This window comes from Pristiophorus japonicus, chromosome 3, assembly GCF_044704955.1.
Source record: "Pristiophorus japonicus isolate sPriJap1 chromosome 3, sPriJap1.hap1, whole genome shotgun sequence".
NCBI lineage: Eukaryota > Metazoa > Chordata > Chondrichthyes > Pristiophoridae > Pristiophorus > Pristiophorus japonicus.
Genome location: NC_091979.1, coordinates 306,453,515 through 306,469,019, shown reverse-complemented (window position 1 = coordinate 306,469,019; position 15,505 = coordinate 306,453,515). Strand labels below are relative to the sequence as shown.

Here is a 15,505-nt window from a genome sequence, read left to right as displayed (position 1 = left end):
TATTGAATGGTGGTGCAGGCTCGAAGGGCCAAATGGCCTACTCCTGCATCCATTTTCCATTTTTCTATGAGAAGGGATGACGTTCGCTTCTCTCTGAGCAGAGAGGCAGGAGGAGCACACGTGTGGCATTGTCAGGATAGCGGGGATCCCCATGGTGCAGGGCGCCATCGACTGCACATATGTGATTTTGCGGGCACCATATAACAATCCCGAGATATTCTGAAACCGCAAAGGCTACCACTCAATGTGCGATTGGTGTGCTACCACATCCAGTGCTTCCTGATTATCAATGCCTGCGATCCTGTATCAGTCCGGTGTGCCAGCAATTTTCCAGCCACCACATCAAACTCGAGGATGGCTGCTCAGAGACAAGGGCTATTCACTCTGCACCAGCCTCATGACTCCCATCTGCAACCCCACCACTCGGGCTCAGCACTCATGTAATGAGAGCCATGCTTCCACCAGGAATATCAATCAGACCATCGGGCTACCAAAGCCACGGTTCTGCTGCCTTGACTCATCAGGAGGAGCCCTCCAGAACTCGCCAGAGTGGGTGTCCCATTTTGTTTTGGTTTGCTGCATGCTCCACAACTTGGCAATCATGAGGGCCCAGCCATTGCCACCTTGGAATGTGGGATCACCTCAGGAGAGGAGGGAGGTGGGATGATGATGAGGGGGGCAGCGTGAGGGGGGGAGGGGGTGTGTGGGAGGGGGGGTGAGAGCGGAGGAGGGTGAGAGGGAAGGGGGGGGTGAGGGGAGAGGAGGGCGAGAGGAGGTGGAGGGTGAGAGGGGGAGAGGGTGTGGAGGGTGAGAGGGGGAGAGGGTAAGAGGGTGAGAGGGGAGGAGGGTGAGAGGGGAGGAGGGTGAGAGGGGAGGAGGGGAGGAGGGTGAGAGGGTGAGGGTGAGAGGGGAGGAGGGTGAGGATAAGGGAGGGTGAAGGTGAGGGGGGTGAGTGAGGGAGGGGTGGAGGTGAGGGTGAGGGGTCTGAGGATGAGGGAGATGAGGATGAGGGGGATGAGGGTAAGGGGGGGTGAGGGTAAGGGGAGTGAGGGTAAGGGGGAGGATGTGTGTGAGGGGATGAGGGTGAGGGGAGGGTGTGAGTATGATGGGGTGAGGGTGAGGAGGGATGTGGATGAGGGGGAGGGTGTGAGGGGGAGGGTGAGTGGAGTAGGGTGAGAGAGGGGGAGGGGGAGTGTGAGGGGGTGTGGTGGGTGAGTGGGTGAGGGGTGAGGGGGGGTGAAAGAAGATGAGGGTGGATAGAGGAGTGGGGGAAAGAGGGGTGGGGGAAAGAGGGATGATGGGGGAGAAGAGAGGAGAGAGGAGAGGAGTGGGAGAGAGGAGAGGAGGGGGAAGAGGAGGGGGGAGGAGGAGGGGGAGGAGGAGGGAGTGTAGGACAGAGAGGAGGAGTGAGTGGAGGAGGCAGAGGAGAGAGGGAGGGATGGAGAGGAGGGAGGGAGGGATAGAGAGGAGGGAGGGAGAGGAGGAAGAGAAAGAAGATGAGGGGGAGGAAGAGGATCAGGGGGAGGAAGAGGAAGGGGAGAGGAAGGGGGAGAGGAAGGGGGAGAGGAGAGGGGAGAGGAGGGGGGAGAGGAGGGTGGAGAGATGAGGGGGAGAGGAGGGGGGAGAGAGATGGGGGGAGAGAGATGGGGCAGGAGAGATGGGGGGGAGGAAGAGGAGCTAGAGGAAGAGACCGTGGAGGGAGGGAGGATGCAGGCAGGCAGCCAATCCCCCTTTGGATGGGCTGTCTGTTAACCCTCATCAGACTCCAATTGGAATGAATGAAACCCCAGGTCCCCATTTCTCACCACATCCCCATCATAAAATCTCTCTGTCATAGATTATTACAGCATCCTTCTGGACACAAAGCTACATTGAGAGCCACCACAAAAGATTCCAAACAAAATGAAGAAATTTATCCAAAATCAATTCACACATATTTACACCTATGATATGAACTAATCACCCTTGTGCAAATCTTTAGTACCTGTTGTTCGGGTGCGCTGTCTTAGCACAATCACTAAGAAGGTGGTCCTCAGTAAGATAATGGGACTAAAGGCAGATAAATCCCCTGGACCTGATGACTTGCATCCTAGGGTCTTAAGAGAATGAGCAGCAGGGATAGTGTATGCATTGGTTGTAATTTACCAAAATTCCCTGGATTCTGGGGAGGTCCCAGCAGATTGGAAAACTGCAAATGTAACGCCCTATTTAAAAAAGGAGTCAGACAAAATGCAGGAACATAAGAACATAACATAAGAATTAGGAACAGGAGTAGGCCATCGAGCCCCTCGAGCCTGCTCCGCCATTCAAAAAGATCATGGCTGATCTGGCCGTGGACTCAGCTCCACTTACCCGCCCACTCCCCATAACCCTTAATTCCCTTATTGGTTAAAAATCTATCTATCTGTGATTTGAATACATTCAATGAGCTAGCCTCAACTGCTTCCTTGGGCAGAGAATTCCACAGATTCACAACCCTCTGGGAGAAGAAATTCCTTCTCAACTCGGTTTTAAATTGGCTCCCCCGTATTTTGAGGCTGTGCCCCCTAGTTCTAGCCTCCCCGACCAGTGGAAACAACCTTTCTGCCTCTATCTTGTCTATCCCTTTCATTATTTTAAATGTTTCTATAAGATCGCCCCTCATCCTTCTGAACTCCAATGAGTAAAGACCCAGTCTACTCAATCTATCATCATAAGGCAACCCCCTCATCTCCGGAATCAGCCTCGTGAATCATCTCTGTACCCCCTCCAAAGCTAGTATATCCTTCCTTAAGTAAGGTGACCAAAACTGCACGCAATACTCCAGGTGCGGCCTCACCAATACCCTATACAGTTGCAGCAGGACCTCCCTGCTTTTGTACTCCATCCCTCTCGCAATGAAGGCCAACATTCCATTCGCCTTCCTGATTACCTGCTGCACCTGCAAACTAACTTTTTGGGATACTTACCTGGCTGGAGAGTAACCATGATAAAGAAGGTGGTTTTCCCAGGACGAGGCTAGCCCATTGCACTTCGGGTGTGCTGACGCCTGCGATGTCCCCAAATGAGGGATACTCGACTGCAAAATTTGTGGTAGTGGGGTACTGCGTACGCGCTCTCCCCTGACTCCAAAAGAGTTTCATGCACAAGGACCCCCAGGTCCCTCTGCACCGCAGCATGTTGTAATTTCTCCCCATTCAAATAATATTCCCTTTTACTGTTTTTTTTTCCAAGGTGGATGACCTCACATTTTCTGACATTGTATTCCAAACCTTAGCCCATTCGCTTAACCTATCAAAATCTCTTTGCAGCCTCTCTGTGCCCTCTACACAACCCGTTTTCCCACTAATCTTTGTGTCATCTGCAAATTTTGTTACACTACACTCTGTCCCCTCTTCCAGGTCATCTATGTCACCGATCCCTGTGCACACCACTAACCACCGATTTCCAACCCGAAAAGGACCCATTTATCCCGACTCTCTGCTTTCTGTTAGCCAGCCAATTCTCGATCCATGCTTATACATTTCCTCTGACTCCGTGTACCTTTATCTTAGGCTAACTATAGACTAGTTAGCCTAACATCTGTGGTTGGGAAAATGTTGGAGTCCATTATTAAAGAAGCAGTAGCAGGACATTTGGAAAAGCAAAATTCGGTCAGGCAGAGTCAGCATGGATTTATGAAGGGGAAGTCATGTTTGACAAATTTGCTGGAATTCTTTGAGGATGTAACAAACAGGGTGGATAAACGGGAACCAGTGGATGTGGTCTATTTGGACTTCCAGAAGGCATTTGAAGGTGCCATATAAAAGGATACTGCACAAGATAAAAGTTCATGGGGTTGGGGGTAATATATTAGCATGGATAGAGGATTGGCTAACGAACAGAAAACAGAGACTCGGGATAAATGGTTCATTCTCGGGTTGGCAATCAGTAACTAGTGGGGTGCCGCAGGTTTCAGTCCTGGGACCCCAACTGTTATGTCTTGGATAAGGAGTCAGACTAGATACTGCAAGCTCAAAGTAAGTGTGACCGTAGTCCTTTATTACAGATCTCAGAGTGCCTCTCAAGCCTGTGAGGCCTCCTTAGATACAGGTGCTCCCAAGGGATTGTGGGATCCCTTGGAACTCTGGGGATAAGCCCTCTGGTGGTTAGACATGGTTTATATACATAACACCAACTATTTACAATCAATATTAACGACTTGGAAGAAGGGACTGAGTGTAACGTAACCAAGTTTGCTGACGATACAAAGATGGGAGGAAAAGCAATGTGTGAGGAGAACACAAAACATCTGCAAAAGGACATAGACAGACTAAGTGAGTGGGCAAAAATTTGGCAGACGGAGTATAATGTTGGAAAGTGTGAGGTCATATATTTTGGCAGAAAAAAAAAATCGAAGTACAAGTTATTATTTAAATGGAGAAAGATTGCAAAGTGCTGTAGTACAGCGGGACCTGGGGGTATTTGTGCATGAAACACAAAAGGTTAATATGCAGGTACAGCAAGTGATCAGGAAGGCCAATGGAATCTTGGTCTTTATTGCAAAGGGGATGGAGTATAAAAGCAGGGAAGTCTTGCTACAGTTATACAGGGCATTGGTGAGGCCACACCTGGAATACTGCGTGCAGTTTTGGTTTCCATATTTACGAAAGGATATACTTGCTATGGAGGCATTTCAGAGAAAATTCATGGTTGATTCCGGAGGTGGGAGGGTTGACTTATGATGAAAGGTTGAGTAGCTTAGGCCTCCCTACTCATTGGAATTCAGAAGAATGAGAGGTGATCTTATCAAAACATATAAGATTATGAGGGGGCTTAACAAGGTGGGTGCAGAGAGGATGTTTCCACTGATGGGGGAGACTCGAACTAGAGGGCATAATCTTAGAATAAGGGGCTGCCTATTTAAAACAGATGAGGAGAAATTTATTCTCAGAGGGTTGTGGACCTGTGGAATTTGCTGCCTCAGAGAACTGTGGAAACTGGAACGTTGAATAAATTTGAGACAGAAATAGATAGTTTCTTATGCGATAAGGGAATAAGGGGTTATGGAGAGCGGACAGGGAAGTGGACCTGAGACCATGATCGGATCAGCTGTGATCGTATTAAATGGTGGAGCAGGCTCGAGGGACCATTTGGCCTACTCCTGCTCCTATTTCTTATATAAACATAGAAACGTAGAAAATAGGTGCAGGAGTAGGCCATTCAGCCCTTCGAGCCTGCACTACCATTCAATAAGATCATGGCTGATCATTCACCTCAGTACCCCTTTCCTGCTTTCTCTCCATACCTCTTGATCTCTTTAGTCGTAAAGGCCATATCTAACTCCCTCTTGAATATATCCAATGAACTGGCATCAACAACTCTCTGTGGTAGGGAATTCCACAGGTTAACAACTCTCTGAGTGAAGAAGTTTCTCCTCATCTCAGGCCTAAATGGCTTACCCCTTATCCTTAGACTGTGTCCCCTGGTTCTGGACTTCCCCAACATCGGGAACATTCTTCCTGCATCTAACCTGTCCAGTCCCGTCAGAATTGTATATGTTTCTATGAGATCCCCTCTCATCCTTCTAAACTCCAGTGAATACAGGCCCAGTCGATCCAGTCTCTCCTCATATGTCAGTCCTGCCATTCCGGGAATCAGTCCAGTGAACCTTCGCTGTACTCCCTCAATAGCAAGAACGTCCTTCCTCAGATTAGGAGACCAAAACTGAACACAATATTCAAGGTGAGGCCTCACCAAGGTCCTGTACAACTGCAGTAAGACCTCCCTGTTCCTATACTCAAATCCCGTACCATTTGCTGCCTTCACTGCCTGCTGTACCTGCATGCCAACTTTCAATGACTGATGTACCATGACACCCAGGTCTCGTTGCACCTCCCCTTTTCCTAATCTGCCACCATTCAGATAATATTCTGCCTTTGTGTTTTTGCCACCAAAGTGGATAACCTTACATTTATCCACATTATACTGCATCTGCCATGCATTTGCCCACTCACCTAACCTGTCCAAGTCCCCCTGCAGCCTCTTAGCGTCCTCCTCACAGCTCACACTGCCACCCAGCTTAGTGCCATCTGCAAACTTGGAGATATTACACTCAATTCCTTCATCTAAATCATTAATGTATATTGTAAATAGCTGGGGTCCCAGCACTGAGCCCTGCAGCACCCCACTAGTCATTCTGAAAAGGACCCGGTTATCCCAACTCTCTGCTTCCTGTCTGCCAACCAGTTCTCTATCCACGTCAGTACCTAACCCCCAATATCATGTACTTTAATTTTGCATACTAATCTCTTGTGTGGCACCTTGTCAAAAGCCTTTTGAAAGTCCAAATACACCACATCCACTGGTTCTCCCTTGTTCACTCTACTAGTTACATCCTCAAAAAATTCTAGAAGATTTGTCAAGCATGATTCCTCTTTCATAAATCCATGCTGACTTGGACCGATCCTGTCACTGCTTTCCAAATGCGCTGCTAATTCATCTTTAACAATTGATTCCAACCTTTACCCCACTGCTGATGTCAGGCTAACCAGTTTATAATTACCAATTTTCTCTCTCCCTCCTTTCTTAAAAAATGGTGTTACATTTGCTACCCTCCAGTCCTAACACAATTTCCCACCTAATAAGGATTTCCTTCAGTTCCTCCTTCTCACTAGACCCTCGGTCCCCTAGTATTTCCGGAAGGTTATTTGTGTCTTCCTTCGTGAAGACAGAACCAAAGTATTTGTTCAACTGGTCTGCCATTTCTTTGTTCCCCATTATAAATTTACCTGACTCTGACTGCAAGGGACTTGTCTTCACTAATCTTTTTCTCTTCACATATCTATAGAAGTTTTTGCAGTCAGTTTTTATGTTCCCAGCAAGTTTTCTCTCATACTCTATTTTCCCCTTCCTAATTGAACCCTTTGTCCTCCTCTGCTGAATTATAAAATTCTCCCAGTCCTCAGGTTTGCTGCATTTTCTGGACAATTTATATGCCTCTTCCTTGAATTTAACACTATCCTTAATTTCCCTTGTTAGCCACAGTTGAGCCACCTTCCTCATTTTATTTTTACTCCAGACAGGGGTGTACAATTGTTGAAGTTCATCCATGTGATTTTTAAATGTTTGCCATTGCCTATCCACCGTCAACCCTTTAAGTATCCTTTGCAAGTCTATTCTAGCCAATTCACGTCTCATACCATCGAAGTTACCTTTCCTTAAGTTCAGAACCCTAATCTCTGAATTAACTGTGTCACTCTCCATCTTAATAAAGAATTCTACCATATTATGGTCACTCTTCCTCAAGGGGCCTCGCACAACAAGATTGCTAATTAGTCCTTTCTCATTACACATCACCCAGTCTAGGATGGCCAGCTCCCTAGTTGGTTCCTCGACATATTGGTCTGGAAAACCATCCCTAATACACTCCAGGAAATCCTCCTCCACTGCATTGCTACCAGTTTGGTTAGCCCAATCAATATGTAGATTAAAGTTGCCCATGATAACTGCTGTAACCTTTATTGCCCGCATCCCTAATTTCTTGTTTGATTCTGTCCCCAACCTCACTACTACTATTTGGTGGCCTGTACACAGCTCCCACTAGCGTTTTCTGCCCTTTGGTTTTCCGTAGCTCCACCCATACCGATTCCACATCATCCCCGCTAATGTCCCTCCTTACTATTGCATTCATTTCCTCTTTAACCAGCAACGCCACCCCACCTCCTTTTCCTTTCTGTCCATCCTTCCTGAATGTTGAATATCCCTGGATGTTGAGTTCCCAGCCTTGGTCACTCTGGAGCCATGTCTCCGTGATGCCAATTATATTAAATTTGTTACTTGCTGCCTGCACAGTTAATTCGTCCATGTTATTACGAATACTCCTCGCATTGAGGCACAGAGCCTTCAGGTTTGTCTTTTTAACACACTTTGCCCCTTTAGAATTTTGCTGTAATGTGGCCCTTTTTGCTTTTTGCCTTGGGTTTCTCTGCCCACCACTTTTACTTTTCTTCTTTCTATCTTTTGCTTCTGCCTCCATTCTACTTCCCTCTGTTTCCCTGCATAGGTTCCCATCCCCCTGCCATATTAGTTCAACCCCTCCCCAACAACACTAGCAAATACTCCCTCTAGGACATTGATTATGGTCCTGTCCAGGTGCAGACCGTCCGGTTTGTACTAGTCCCACCTCCCCCAGAAATTTGAATCCCTCCCTTCTGCACCACTCATCAAGCCACGTATTCATCTGAGCTATGTGCTTTTGTCTTGTCCTGGTGTTTCTACAAAGTGCTTCCTCATTGGCTGCAGCATGGCTGACGGAAGGCTGCTGAGTTTCCATGAGGGAGACTTCAGATGACCTTGAGCAGGTCTGGGCCTAGGAGGACCGGCTGCAGACTGAACCATCTCGGCAGGGGCGGCAGCAGTCTAGGCTGGCTGGCTGGCAGGCAACGACAAGGGCAACAGGAATGCCATCATCCTGAGAGAGGACAGCAAGGTCCTGCTCCCCGGACCCACTCTCATTCCCCCAGGGCATTCCTAGCAATGTATTGGAGCACAGATTACTGGCCTGCTGTTGCACCCTGCAAGCTCCAGATGTCAATGGTAAGCCCAGCCATGGTAACATCAGTCAGAGTTTGGGTGGCAGTAAGCTGGGATTGCACAAGAGCGGTCTGCAGCACTAAGACATTGGGTTACTTCTGCTTGTACTGCAATGGCAGCCACGACATCGCCCATCGCACCATCATGTCTAGGTCTCTTCAGGAATCTTCCATAATTTCCAGCCTGGAAATCCTGGGCTTCAAGGTCTGCGCAAAGCCCCATGTAATGTTGGAGGCGGACTCGTCCATGCTCCTCAACAAGTGGCTCTCTGGCAGGCGAACAATTCGGTGTAGATGCCAATCACCCTTCTTCGGAAGGCTGCCTAATTGAGGTTTTATCTGAGTCCTGTGCAACAGAACTTGCCCTCCGGGGAGCTGGTCCCTGCGCTACCCTGACATCTGAAGAAAGACTGGATTGACTAGGCTTATATTCATTGGAATTTAGAAGAATGAGAGGGGATCTCATAGAAACATATAAAATGATGACGGGACTGGACAGGTTAGCTGCAGGAAGAATGTTCCCGATGTTGGGGGAGTCCAGAACCAAGTGGTCACAGTCTAAGGATAAGAGGTAAGCCATTTAGGACTGAGATGAGGAGCAACTTCTTCACACAGAGAATTGTGAACCTGTGGAATTCTCTCCCACAGAAAGTTGTTGAGGCCACTTCGTTGGATATATTCAAAAGCGAGTTAGATGTGGCCCTTACGGCTAAAAGGATCGGGGGGGTATGGAGAGAAAGCAGGAGTGGGGTACTGAAGTTGCATGATCAGCCATGATCATATTGAATGGTGGTGCAGGCTCGAAGGGCCGAATGGCCTACTCCTGCACCTATTTTCTATGTTTCCCCCTGCTTTTGCTGCAGCCCAGTCGTGCCTCATGCTGCGTAGATCCACTTCTACACTAGCCTGTAAAGTGCATGCAACGCCAGATTCTGACCTGGTGTCTGCGAGTGAGAGGTGCAGTGATACGCTGTGTTTTTTTTTCTTCTTCTTCATCTCCCCCCCACTCGCTCTCGCGCATCGCCTCGGGGACAGGCTGCTCGGGTGCTTGTTGATTATCTGAAAGCAGAAAGACCCGAGAGTCGGGTTATGGTAAGGGGAAGCAAGATCTGCGTGCACAAAGTAGCAAAATACCGCAGATGCTGGAACCTGAAATAAAACAGACAATGTTGGAAATAGTCAGCAGGTCAGGCATGTTCTGTGGGGAGAGAAACAGAGCTCACGTTTCAGGTCAATGGTCCTTCGTCAGAACTGGAAGAAGTTAGTCATGCAACAGTGTAGGGGCAGGGAAAGAGGGGAGGGGAGGAAAGAACAAAAGGGAAGGCCTGTGATAGGGTGGAAGGCAGAGGGATTTAAGAGCCAAAAGGTGCAAGGCAAAAGGAGATGGTAATGGGACAAGTTAAGAAACAAAAGATGAGTCTAGATAGGGTGTAAATGGAGATGGCAGAATCATCAACAGCTGCTGTAGGAAAGTAAAAAAAACAGAAATGAAATAAATAAAAATATATGGGCAGAGATTATGGTTTGAAATTGTTGAACTGGATGTTGAGTCCAGAAGGCTGTAAAGTGCCTAAACAAAAGATGAGGTGCTGTTCCTCGAGCTTGCGATGAGCTTCGTTGGAACAGTGTAGGAGGCCGAGGACGGAGAGGTCAGAGTGGGAGTGGAGCGGAGAATTAAAGTGACAGGCGACCGGAAGCTCGGGGTCACACTTACGGGCTGATTTATTTCTTTTTTCTGTTTTTTTCTCTTTCCCACAGCAGCTTCATTCACTGCTCATGCCCAAACTTCAGTAAACAATTTGCCTTTTGCCATTGTGAGGTGGAAATACTTGCCATGGCAACAAAGAATTCAGTCATCCATAAATTACAGGAAGAATGAAGAGGGTTGGGATTCCTCCCGGAAAACACTGTCAAAACCCACGGTTTATGTTAGTACAGGTGCAGCGTCGAGAATGCGGAACCCCCGGGATCAAGGCCGTTCCAGATGTCTTTCTGACATCACGAACCCGGAAACGCCCGAGCCCAGGTTCAGGTATTTCCGGATTTCGGAATGTCAGAAAGGATCTGTTTGGGCCGCAGGCCCCCTAGATGAGGTCGTCGGGCAGGTAATGTTCAGGCGGGCCGGTCCCATCGCGGAGAAGGTATTTGGGCAGGCCGGCGAGGAGGCCCTGAGGTAAGGGCAGCGGCGGTGAGGTGAGGCCCGAAGTCGGGCAGCGGCGGACTCCCGAGGTTGGCAGGTCCGGATTCTGGAACATTTTACGGATTATGGACTACCCTGCCACTGATCGGTCCGGAGTCCGGATTCCGGAACTGTGGATTTTTGACGCTGCATCAGTACAGGTACAACATCCGAAATCCGGAATCCTCGGAACCGAGTCCGTGCCGGTTTCTGGATTTTGCCGGATTTCAGACAAGAAAATAAACCATCTGAAATCCGGAATCCTCGGGCCTAATCCGTGCTGGATTTCGGGATTGGACGGATTTCTGACCTCATCGCCCGCCGATTCATGCCGCTCCTCGCTGCCCGCCGATTCACACCACCCGCGGCCCCCCGGCACTGCGCTTTTTACCAGTTTCCTCGTCCCTCGCTGCCTGATGCTGCCATCTTGGCCGCCTCAAAAAAGTCCGTTTTTTTAACAATGATTCTGGATTCCGGTTTGCAGAATTTCAGATTCGCGGCGTTGCACCTGCATTATTATTAAGATTAAGGACTTTAGGCTTCTCAATGTGAAAATAAATTATTCCTGCCAAGAAGTTCTGGGAGTCGAATCCCTAAGTCTGAGCCTCCTGCTCTTAGAATTCATCTGATTACAATCTTGTGAAACATCTTATAGTGCTTGGTGCGGGTTTAATCCGATAAAAACTCTCAAGCAGGCATATTTGTTATGACAGAGACGTTTCAGATTGTGAGATGTCCCAGCTGACACAACCTGGAAGTTCGAAGAACTAGAGAGAGAGAGAGAGAGAGAGAGATAGCCCACATGTTTTATGACAATGCGAGCTAATCTTCTAGTGCTGGCAAAAGGTCATAGGCCCGCTGGAGTTGAAATAGGTCTTGGGTGCCAGCACAAAACGCCCGATCGCGAATCAGCAGCTCATTTTATGCACACACGAGTTTCTTTTCCATTGAAGTCAGTGGAAGATTAATTGGGTGGGTTATAAAACGGGCTGCCGATTCGCTATTGTGGATTTTGCAATACCACCCAATTGCACCCCTACTGATTCAAGTAAGTGCATTACAGATTCCTCCTACACATTCAGCTGTAGTCTGCAGGCTCCCTTTAAATTCTACAGGCCCGAATTTCAGGGAGTTACACTGTGCCGGTGCAAGTGTAATGGAGCAGAAGCCTTGCTCACATCTCCCGTCTCAGAACCCAGGGACTGGGTCACCTGCACGGCCAGAGCAGGCATATCATATCCATACAGACGCGTCAATGGCACTCGCCAGTTGGAATGTCGCAGAGGCACCATGTTGTCTTGACAACAGACAAGAAACTCCCGTTTCCCATTTCCCATCAATTACCTTTCTCCAGTAAATGCTTATGGCCCTTTGTACATGGTCCAATGGGACTTGCATCAGATCTTAGCTACTGAGAGTTGTACTGAAGCCTATAGAGGGATAAAGGGGGAATTCCATGCTGGCCTAAAAAAAACCGCTTGGATGTGTGTATATGCATGTGGGGAGGGTGAAGGGGGTGGGTGAAATTTTAAGGCCACAGGAAGTGGGCCAGGATTCCAGCATAGCCCATTCCTGACACCTCTCCAAGGTGGAAAGTGAGCTTTCCATCTTCTCCAGCCCCAGGAAATTTGGGCTGATATCCCACGTCTCCGATGTTAACTAAAAGGTCAAGTGCGTTACCATGGTTTATCGGGAACTTCCATGCTCACAAGCAACATTTAAATTGATCTTTGATGAGATCATTCTCGAATGACTGGTTGATAGGACAGTGGGTAATCTGTAATTTTGTCTCGGTTAAATGTGGACATAGAATTGCACAAAGTCACTGAATGGAGAAACTTTAATAATGGAAGATGTCAAGATATCGAATGACAGATTGTAGGGAGCCTACTGCGATAATTAATTGTGCAGTGGTAAAATATTTTAGAATGCCTGCCCCTTTAAATGGTTTTGTTTACTCTAATGGTTGACCCTGTTGTTTTAGTTGCAGAACATAGAGGTATGAGGGCAGTGTTGCATGTAATATTGCATTGCAAGTTGTTTTGGGTGAATGAGTGATTTCAATCAATAAATGGAATTAATATTCTCAACTGTGATTCATTGTTATTTGAAGTGCTACAGTTTGCACAGAAATGGTACCTGTTGAGATGGAACAGGCAAGCAGTGAAAACAAGTAGAATTAGCAGGTAGAGAAAATTATTGGAGGGAGAAATGCTATGTTCTTGGAAAATGGTATACTTGCAAGAGTCCACAGAGTAGATGTTCTATTACAGACACTCCTGGGTGATATGCATCAACATGATATACAGCGCATCACCATTCCTGCTAAAATTCTGGGTTTGGCCCTACTCACTGCCCCTTCAATGGTCTGCCTCTGGACATTCATGAGGATACATAGAATCATAGAAGTTTACAGCACGGAAGGAGGCCATTTCGGCCCATCGTGTCCACGCTGGCTGACAAAGAGCTATCCAGTCTAATCCCACTTTCCAGCTCTCGGTCCGTAGTCCTGTAGGTTCATGTGCACATCCAGGTACTTTTTAAATGGGGTGAGGGTTTCTGCCTCTACCACCCTTTCAGGCAGTGAGTTCCAGACCCCCACCACCCTCTGGGTGAAGACATTTCCCCTCAAAACCCCTCTATGCCTCCCCCCAATTACTTTAAACCTCTGCCCCCTGGTTGTTGACCCCTCTGCTAAGAGATGTCCATCAGTCCGTCCGTCCCTCCCTCCCTTCCTCCCTCCCTCACAGGATTGTAAATCTGTGGAATTCTCTGCCCCAGAGAGCCGTGGAGGCTAGGTCATTGAATATATTTAAGGTGGAGAGAGACAGATTTTTGATACAACAGATCTTGGCACAAAGCTTCTCAGTGTGCAAGTTCGCAGAGGTAGGAAGACGCCAACTCCACCCATTAGCTTGCTAGACCGCTTCCGTCAGGGTGTGGCACCGGGCAAGGGTCGAAAATCAGTTGGGGCCACCCGTCACCACCAAGATAAGTTAAGAAGGGGCAGTTGGGGGGGGCTGCTTTAAGGGTCTTTCAGCTGAGGTGGCGGAGTGGCGAGGGGTGAAGAGGAGATCGGAGCCTGGGCAGCTGTGGCCAAGACTCCCCACATGAGGCCTACAGATTTACCCGGCAAGTACCCCGCTCTAGAGCTGGTTAAAATTCCATCAGGATCCCATCTACCTTATGGGACCTCAATTGTCATTTATTACTGAGGCTCCCATTGGACCTTTACCATTTATTTTTCATCTGGTCTTCCCCACCACCTCCTTATCCATTCGCTCCTCTGGTAAAGCATCTTAACAAATTCTCTATGTGAAAGGAACTCCGTAAACGCATACTTTATTGCCAACGGCACATCACCGATGTCCCTCTCCATGGATTTGACATCCTTCCTAAAGCAGGGAGCAGAGAGATGGATAAGATTTCCTAATGAGCAAATCCTAACTTTTGGCTGGATGGCGAGCTGGCCAGAACCATTGAGGCCTGGGCCTCAATTAAATGGAACCAATGAGTTTTACCACTGGGATGGGCTTCATCTGAACCAGGCTGAGACCAAGGTCCTAGCTGAAAGGATAACTAGGGCTGTACAAAGGATTTGAAACCAATAAAGAGGGGGGAGGGTTCAGACTAATGTTCCTCTGAGTAGCGCGGCTGCTTAGTAACGGGAAAGGTCCACGCAAGTCCCTCCTGGGTTTTTCATTGTCAGCACCTCACATGCACAGAAATGTTGTTCTTCTTTCGTATGGTAGTAACAAAGCAAATAAAATGTCAATATCTAAGTTGGATATCCAGTATGGATAGAAACATAGAAACATAGCAAATAGGTGCAGGAGTAGGCCATTCAGCCCTTCAAGCCTGCACCACCATTCAATATGATCATGGCTTATCATGCAAGTTCAGTACCCCATTCCTGCCTTCTCTCCATACCCCTTGATCCCTTTAGCCAGAAAGGCCACATCTAACTCCCTTTTGAATATATCTAACGAACTGGCCTCACCAACTTTCTGTGGTAGAGAATTCCACAGGTTCACAATTCTCTGAGTGAAGAAGTTTCTCCTCATCTCGGTCCTAAATGGCTTACCCCTTATCCTTAGACTGTGACCCCTGGTTCTAGACTTCCCCAACATCAGGAACATTCTTCCTGCATCTAACCTGTCCAATCCCGTCAGAATTTTATATGTTTCTATGAGATCCCCTCTCATTCTTCTAAATTCCAGTGAATATAAGCCTAACCGATCCAGTGTTTCCTCTTATGTCAGTCCTGCCATCCCTGGAATCAGTCTGATGAACCTTCGCTGCACTCCCTCAATAGCAAGAATGTCCTTCTTCAGATTAGGAGACCAAAACTGTACACAATACTCAAGGTGTGGCCTCACTAAGGCCCTGTATAACTGCAGTAAGACCTCCCTGCTTCTATATTCAAATCCTCTCGCTATGAAGGCCAACATACCATTTGCCTTCTTCAGCGTCTGCTGTACCTGCATGCTAACTTTGAATGACTGATGTACCATGACACCCAGGTCTCGTTGCACCTCCCCTTTTCCTAATCTGTCACCATTCAGATAATATTCTGCCTTCCTGTTTTTGCCACCAAAGTGGATAACCTCACATTTATCTATATTGTACTGCATCTGCCATTCATTTGCCCACTCACCTAACCTGTCCAAGTCACCCTGCAGCCTCTTAGCATCCTCCTCACAGCTCACACTGCCACCCATCTTGTAGGCTGCCTGCAAATTTCCTCTTCAATGATGTGCTCCGGGGTCTTATC

General features: G+C 47.8%; 1 non-coding gene across 1 annotated transcript; it reads left to right on the top strand.

Moving 5' to 3' along the window:
• Positions 1-2,940: 2,940 nt before the first annotated feature.
• LOC139260672 (U1 spliceosomal RNA) lies at positions 2,941-3,104 on the top strand. The gene has a single exon (XR_011592848.1). It is a non-coding gene; the product is annotated as a U1 spliceosomal RNA (small nuclear RNA).
• The last annotated feature ends 12,401 nt before the right edge of the window (positions 3,105-15,505 follow it).